The sequence below is a fragment of the Atractosteus spatula genome, assembly GCF_055471065.1.
Source record: "Atractosteus spatula isolate fAtrSpa1 chromosome 16 unlocalized genomic scaffold, fAtrSpa1.hap1 SUPER_16_unloc_2, whole genome shotgun sequence".
In the NCBI taxonomy this organism is placed as follows: Eukaryota; Metazoa; Chordata; class Actinopteri; order Semionotiformes; family Lepisosteidae; genus Atractosteus; species Atractosteus spatula.
In genome coordinates, this window is record NW_028296632.1 from 608,405 (window position 1) to 617,250 (window position 8,846).

Consider the following 8,846-nt stretch of genomic DNA (forward strand, 5'->3'; position numbering starts at 1 on the left):
TGGCCCGAACGGGGATTGAACCCATGACCTTGGCGTTATTAGCACCACGCTCTAACCAACTGAGCTAATAGGCCTCAAGCCGACTGTACTCTCTGTGCTGCAAAAAATGGAATTCAGGGAAGTTTCTTTTGTCCTTTTTTGAATAGAAAGCCCTGCGATTCAGTGTACGGGCTTTCTCGTGCTGTTTAATGGTTCTTGTAACCCAAATCCTACACTGGCCTGAAGTGCCCCCCCATTTCACAGCATTTTTCAGCTGATTTCAAATGTACCTAAAGGAGAAGCATTATTGAAGACCATCAATTACCAAGAGCTTTTGTCAAAGGTTTTGGTGGTCACTTTTAATGACCACAGAGAGCTATGACCTCGGTTTTACATCTCATCCAAAAGACGGCGCCTTTTTACCACACAGCGTCTCCGTCACTATACTGGGGCATTGGGACCCGCACAGACCTCAGGGTGAGCGCCCCACCGCTGGCTCCATTAACACCGCTTCCAGCTGTGAGCTTTGCTTTTCCCTGTAGTTCACCCTCATCCGGGTACTGACCTGGCTCACAGCTTCTAAGCTTCAGTGGGTTTTCAGTTGCGAGTTGAAAGGGGATGCAAGTGATGGAGCTGCTCGCTGCAAAAGCCACTGCATTGGCTGGGAATCGAACCCGGGCCTCCCGCGTGGCAGGCGAGAATTCTACCACTGAACCACCAATGCACGCTGCAAGGGTCTACAAAAAAGACGCTTTTTTACCACTCTGTGCTGGATGTTGGGTCCCAAGGGAACTTCTGGACGAGTGAGAATTTTCTGCTATCAAAATTTGGTTTCGGAGACTTTTGGCAGCCTACAGATGCAGCCATTCAAAATGCGCGGGTGATACTGCATTATTTTGCGGTACGCTGTACGCAGTCTACCGCAAGCTACCGGTAAATACCGCGAGTTGCCGTAAATTCTCCTATAATACGACAAGCAAAATAATAGTATCCGGAATTTCCGCAAGGTGGAGCTAATAAAGCTCAACCTCTCATGTTTGAGCTGTGGCCATCAAAGTCTTTAACGAAGATATTACTAATAGTATTAATAATGAATGACCTTGGACAAGCTGTAAGTGTAAACTCAAAGTATTGCCCTGGTCAACATTCTTTTTTTCATTGACCGTCTTTGTAAAAGTAACACCACAGCATTTCGCAATCACGCATTTGTTTCCAATCATGCAAAGTACAGTAATTTTTGAGAATCGATTCACCATGCCTTTCACATGCTCATAAAAGAGATTGATTTAGGAACATAAACATATTACCGTATGAAAACTGTACTGTATACAGTATGTATATGTATATTTAATGTCTTAACTGTGCCCGTTTAAGTATTGAATATTCATATCTAATTTTACCACTGAAGGGAAATCTTAGTAGCTGAGGATAAAAAGAATAGGAGCATACTGCAACGCGTGTGAAGGCCATAAACGATATTAATTTTGGAACATAAACATACAGTATATGGCTGGTCTCGGTACTTTAAAGAAAACATACACGAAACATGGTTTCATTATGACCAGAATCGGTCTTGAGATATTTTTAACTTGATTTACAGTATTTGAGAGGTATGTCTTAACACCGATACTACAGTGCTTAAGTACTGCTCACGTATATGTTTCTAGGTTTATATTATACATTTCATACGGTCAAATTACTTTTGAGCAACTAATAAGAAGCGCGAAACGGTATGCGTTTTAGTTTCGTTTTGTGCAGGGACCCGTGGATTGATTAGAGATATCAAGTACATACAAGTCATTTTTTAAATGTTGTAGTTCGTCTTGAAAAAATGTTACGAGTACATCATCCATCAACAATTACAAAGGTTCTGTTTTCATATTGCGGATTTTGGTTACGTAATATTATTTTCTAGATTTCACGTTGTGAATATATGATTTGGGCAAACAGAGCTGCAAAGAAGTACATTATGGGTTGTTGTTGTTTTTTTTGCAGTTTTATCTAGAACAAGCGATGCTTAAACCTTTGTCTGATTCTTGTGAAACTATCCACACGACAGTTACAGTACCTAGGAGTTGACTTCAGTGATGTCACTGATGGGATGTTTCTAAAAATCCATCCTCTGTAAAACGTCTGCATATGTCTGCATATGTATTCGCTAATGAAGCTGCGTGTTCTGAGCCTGGATCTCTACATTTCTGTATGAACCAGCTTAGAGGGCTAAAGACAGCTTGTGTTTAAATTGAGTGTAAGGCAATTTATGCTTCTAAAGTCATGGTCAGCATTTATTATTGTACTGTGCTGTAAACTTGTTCTGTGCCTAGTCACATTATTTTATAGCGTTTTTATAGTGTTATCAAATCTGGTGGCGCTGTGTGTTAGTTTCCTGACTCCCATGTCACATGGTCTGTGATTGAAACCTGTGAAACCGGTTTAATTCGTCACAGCCAGCACTCCGGCAGAGAGGGGGTTGTACTCGTAAAGTAGAAGCAGGCGAGATTTCCAGCGAAAGACACCTCCCCCCCACCCTCATACGATTCGCATTGTAATTACACATTGTAATTGTATTACACATTGTACACATGCTTAAAAGAGAAGAGAGAAAACGCAAGCCTTCTTCAGGTGTGAGGGTCTTCTGCTCAGAATGAAACGCTAAAATGTAATGTAGGCTCTGAATGGGTTCAATTATGATTTGGGCTTGATTAAGGTCGCTGCCTTTCATCTAAAACCCTACTTGAATCCTTCGAAACTAAAAATCAGTGTTAGTGAGTTCTAAATAAAGAGGTATCCAGGTAACAGTGAAACGGGCGGACAGTCTGGGGAGATCGCCCGTTTTCCATGTAAATAGTTCCCTGGTTCCGCACCCCTTGGTGTTTCTCTCGCTCTCTCTCGGGTCACCTGATCATTAGCTCGAAAGATTTCAGTGCTTTGTGTATATTCTAATGGTAGTGGGGGCAGGGTGTGTGCGAACAGGTTTGGTTGAAATTGCATTGGAGATCTATGTTCTTCACACCTGAAACATTTCCTCTGAAAGCATTTTCTTCGCAGTTTAACCGATCTTGTTACAGCATGTTACAGTTTACTATTATTAACCATATTAATTTTAAGTGCTTAATGCCATTTTTTGACCAGGCACGAATATTCTTAAGTCCATATCTTCGCAAGGGAATCAGTGCGAATTGCAATACTAATTAAATTAAAACTACTAACTACTAACTAATACTAATTAAAACAAACCAGAAACGTGTTGTTCTGTCTAATGACATTACAAGTGGAAAGATTACAGATTTTAATCGTCTTTAATTTTGTTACGTTATACATTTTAGAAACGTTTCATCCATACAAACACCACAAAACTATTTTCGATTGTATTTCTGAATAGTATGTTACACTTAGTTCACTGTTTTAAATACATCTAATTAAGAAAGTTAGGTGTTAGCATAAACTATTAGCAATCAATAATATTAAATTAAAGTTAAATACAAAACTAAAGAAAAAATAGGGTTAAATATAATTCAAAATATTTTGCTAACAATGTTAACTGTTTATGAATAATAAAATGTATTAACTAAGGAGTAGGATGGCACAGTTGTTAGTATGTTTTTTGTTTTGTTTCTTTTTCATAAATACAACAGTAGTACCTGATGTCTGAAGTGGAAATCTAATAAGTAAACTGATTCTTAAAAATGTAGAGAGCTTTGAAAAAAATATATTGGTGCTTTTAGATAATATATTTCAAGGATGTAACTGCTGTGCTACAGTACGTGCAGAATTTTAGAAATCAGTTTGTCAACAAAGTACACTGTTTAGGTTAGTTTAGAAGACAATGTACCAAAACAATATATGCTGTCTGGGTCATTAGAATTAGCTGAAAGTAACTGATAAGCTTTGAATAACAAATCTAGTTTTTCTTCTCTCGCTCTATGATGTAATCTGTTTTCTCTTAGAGAAAGGGGAAGTTTTAGAAGGGACCAAGTGCTGAACATTTTTACAGCGCAACGTCTTATAAAAACCCTGTTCTGCTTGTAACAAATTGAGTCTCTGGTTGCACTTTGCGAAGTGGCAGCAGGGCTCCCAATATTGCAATATTGAAATAAAGACCTTACTCAGGTGAGAACTCTCTCTTGTGGCTTCCTTGATAGTTATATTTCCATGACAATTTGGGGGCTCGTCCGGGATCACAAACCTGAGCGCGAACGGCTGCTGAAACTCCATCCGGACCCGGACAATTTTAGCAAATTGGACGAACCTCGGAGGATAAACTGTTTATCCTTCCAGAGACGCGTCTGGAGAATTGGCAGTTGTCTGACGTCAGTAAGTGATCCTTTAAAATTAATAGTTTGAGAAGCGAGCCACAGGGGTGTTCTCACGCGGGTTTGATGAGTCCAGGACTCATATAAAGAACTTATCTTAACACAGACGTGTGGTTTTTGCTCTGCGGAGTAGTTAATGTGATAAGGTTCTTAGTAAGGCACCGATCGGTAAAAATGGGAAAATTAAATTCAGAGACGAAAATGGGACCGAGCAGTCCAGCAAAAGTACATGTACGACAAATTCAGAGAAACAATTATAGCCTGGGTTAGAGTAAAAAAAATTATGTTCATGAACTGTAAAGCTAGGGTAATAGGTGTAAGGGAACTTGCACATAATTTATATATGATAATTAGGGGCCCATAACTATGAAGTATATATCTATAACTATAACTATCTTTGTAAGTGAATCAGAATCGACAGAGGAAAGTTGAATTAGGAAAAAGAAGTTTCCTGAAGAAGGGGAAACTTAGAAGAGAAGGAGAAGAAAGGAAAGAAATTGAATTGGAAAACTTATGGAATGGAAAGAGGAATCACAGAAATAATGGGAAGCTTCAAAAAAGACTAGTCTTGAAAGTAAAGAACAGCAAGCTGCAGCTAAAGTCATGGCCATGCGTACTAAAAAGAAAAAGTCTCCACCGAAATTAGAAAGCGGTCCGGAGCCAAAGCCTTTTCACTTGTTTGTGAAATGCCAATGTGCACTTTTCCAGGTCCAGAAGGAACTCCAGCATATGTACATTGACATTGGTCTCCTAGTGAATTATTTGCATTAGTTAAGTCTTTTCCTAAATTGCCTGATGACCGTAAAGAATTTAGAAGAAAGGCAAGCCTTGTTCTCGATTGTCTTAAGCCTAATTACAGTGACATAACCTTGTTGCTAGATCATATTGTTCCTAAAGGTTTACAACGTCCTCTAAAAAGGAGGAGGCAGATTGGCGGATACATGACCCAAATGATGAAGAAGTATCCATCTAAATTAAACCACACGGACATGGAGAGGAAAAGATAGGCGGACGCTTCTAAAAAGAGGTAAGGACTCCTCTTTTCTAAAAAGTCCCTTGTCCTCTCCATGTTGCTGTGGTGGGTTCAGGGTTTTCCTGAAGCTGAAGCAAGTACAACAGAAAAAATGAGTTAATGGTGTATGTGTTTTAGATGCCTGTTTTGTGAAGGTGGGGTAGAAAAAGAGGGATTGCTGAAGGAGTAGCGTCTCGCCCTGCCCGTGCGAAAAAATCCAGGTGTTGCATCCTGGTACACGACTGCAGTACGGCTGAAGGTAGTAACTAGAACTGTACTCGCAGAAGAGCCGAAAATGGTAACTCGATTCAACTGTGTATTTAAAGCCAGGATTTGGAACCTGGTCCGTGTTCCCGAATTGTGATAGTTCGTCAGTTTGTCTCGACTGGGGGATTCCGCGGGGCGCGTGGGAGACGTGAAAATGGTTTGGTGTGAAGAAAAAAAGTTTGATTAATCCAAAGTGAAACTTAAAAGAAATATTGACTGTCAGACGGAATTTAGGCTGAACAGGAATGTAGAAAAGTGTATGAACATTTGGATAAAAATAAACAATAGTTAGAGGAATATTTGAGAATTCAACAGAATATCATAGATGAGACGCAAAAATCCCTGATGGAAAAGCTAAAAGCAATGGCTGAACAAAAGGAAGTTATATATGCAGAAAAAGAAAAAGCAAAAGAAGAAATAGAACGCCTTGAGAGAGAATCTGGGAGAAGGGTGGGAATCAGTGTGGAGATTTTTGAAAGAGCATTACCCACCGAAAACTGATTAGAGAAAAGTAACAGCATGTCAGCAGAAGGAAGTGAGGATGTTTTCAGATTTTACAGAAAGGTTTATAGCTTTATGGATAGTATACTCGGGGTTAGCCGATGAAAAGGAAGTGAATGAAGATACTTCCACAGTAATAAAACAAATTTACTTGAGTGTGTTAAACCTGATGTTGCCAAGAATGTACAACTATGCTTTCCTGATATTACGGACAGCGGAGAGAGATTTGATTTAATAACTCGCGAAGCATGCATGCAGAAGTGCGAGCGCTGCAAATGGGAGGTAAAAAGACTCCCAAGGAGGAGAAAAGGGAGCCGCCAGTTTGTCGAAATTATTGTGCGACTTTCATGTTATACCGAGATATAAAACCCCAAAGACAAAACTACTAATAAGCTGGTGTGCAGTTACTAAAAAAAAGGTGTTTTTTGGAGAAATTGGAAGAAAGAGGCTTGAATTCACAATTAAAGAACATGTCAGAAGCTGAAACGAGAGCCGTGCGTGAACTAAAAGTTTTAATCTAGTAAACCCCTCTGTAGCCTTCCTAAATTTATCTCAGGATTGAAATAAAAGTGAAATAATCTTACAGTGTGCAGTAACTGGGGGACACAGGAGCACAGCTGTCCTACTTTTAGACTAAAACAGCATAAAAATGTGATATAAAGTTTTCTAACGGGTAACAGGAGGCTACAGGAGAAGGGGTGCAAGGGTTGTGTTTAAAGCAAATATAAGCTGTCACAGTCTGCTTGGGTAAAGATGTACAGTTTCAACTACTGATGTGGGTGGGGGACACCCCAGACCTATTTTAGGCCCAGACTGCAGCATTTTATAAGGAATTACTGCATGAAATAGCATTTATGTAAACTAACTTAATAGAGTTATGTGATATTGTGATTGTTTTACCTAATGAGGGAATCCATAAGGCCGGGCTACTCCAAGTACTGGATCTTGAAAAAAAAGGAGTATAAAACCAACTACATGATAAAGCCAGGGTGAATGCCTTCTCAGAACGAGCTTGTCTAGTGACGTATTGGTTTAAGGGGGGTAGTGCAGTCTAAAGACAAAATTGCCTTGACCCCTGCAGCAGAAACCAGTTTTGATGTTTTGAGACAAGCTTTCTTGCAGGCACTGGCCCTGGACTGGATTCCCTCAGACGGATCATCTGTATGTAATCTGTATGTAAGTGAAAGAAATGGGTTGTGAGCTGCTGTGCTGGTGCAGGAGCATGGAGATAGGCATCGTCTGGTGGGTTATTATTATTCAGGACCCCTTGATGCGGTGGCCAAGGGGCCGTGTTTATGTGTTGTGCAGGCTACCTGCCTGGCTGTATAAACTGTGAATAATCTGGTGTAGAACTAGCAGACCGAATGAAAATATTTAATTGAAACTTGTAAATATGCTAAATGGAAAATTGTAGCAATTTATATAGACTGTATATATACATTTGGTGGATGCCACAATTTTGGATGGCAGTGAAGGAATAGGGATTTCCCCAACATGGCAGGGACTCCAGTTAAGAATGCTGGGTTTGTCTCTGAACTGTTATAAGCTTTGCAGCTGCTTATTGAAGTAGCTGTGGTAAAGTGTAAATCACATAATAAAGAAATGTTTCCAGTAACTCGAGGGAACAACTTTGCAGATGCAGCTGTCAGGTGAGCAGTCCTGGTAGAGCAGGAGTCTGAGACCCCTGTGAGACCTCTGTTGGTGAAAAGGGGACAGCTACAGGATATTCAGGCTGAGGCCTCTAAAGCAGAGAAAAGGACATGGTTAGAAAAGAGTGTGGTGCTTCATGATGATTGGGTGTGGTGCTGCCAGCACACTGGACGCCCTGCATGCCTTCACAGCCTAATGCCCTTTGTAGCTCGACAAATGCACTCTGTCGGACACCTGGGTGTGAGAAATGGTGTGCTGGTTACCCAAACCTGGGTGGGGACCGTGTTTGAAGCAGTAGCCACTTATGTGGTATCTCAATGTGATGCTTATCAAAGGAACTCAGCTACAGTTCAGGTGCGGGTGCTACAGCTCAAAAGGCCTGCTCCTGAGGAACCTTTCATGCACTGGCAAATTGACAATTGTCAAGAGAAACCTGGGCTCTTATAATCTGTTTTCCCAGTGGGTTGCTGCCACTGCCTCTGTGTCTACCAAACACTTGATAACAGAGATAAGCCCTCGGTGGGCACTGCCCTACCGCTTGTATTATGATCAAGGGACAGGCTGTGGCTGGATTATTCGGGGTGAGATGGACTGAGATCACCCTCAGTCTGCTGGAACAGTGGAATGAAGGAACAGAACTCTAAAAGATCGACTAGACATCAGACTGAAGGAGCGCCATGGGATGCGGGCTGGATCAAACAGAACTGTGTAATAGAGCCTGTTTGATATCATCACAGGCCAATCAACGAAACTTCCTGGAGGGACGAATTTGGCTAATGGATTGTTGAATTTGCTAATTCTCTATTGTAGTATTGTAGGTTTTTTTGTAGGTTGTTAATTGAAGTGGTGCACGGGGCTGGTGAACAGGTGCTGGACACTTGGAGACCTCCAGTAGAGGGAAGACACGACCTGATACCTGGCGAGTGGGTGTGGTGAGGAAGATATACCCTGCCTGATGTTGCAACCCTGCTGGGAAGGACCATATCAAGTGCAACTGACTACCGACTCTGCCATCTGAGTGACAGGATGAGATCGCTGGATCTACGCATTGCGCCGACACCGAACCACTGCACCAGAGACTGAGTGAACATTAATTATTATATTGTCACTGTTTCTGTGTTTGT

The 8,846-nt window shown here is 40.9% G+C and overlaps 1 non-coding gene across 1 annotated transcript; it reads right to left on the reverse strand.

Annotated features, from left to right (window-relative positions):
- Positions 1-81, reverse strand: trnai-aau (transfer RNA isoleucine (anticodon AAU)). Its single transcript has one exon. It is a non-coding gene; the product is annotated as a tRNA-Ile (tRNA).
- Between the last annotated feature and the right edge of the window lie 8,765 nt (positions 82-8,846).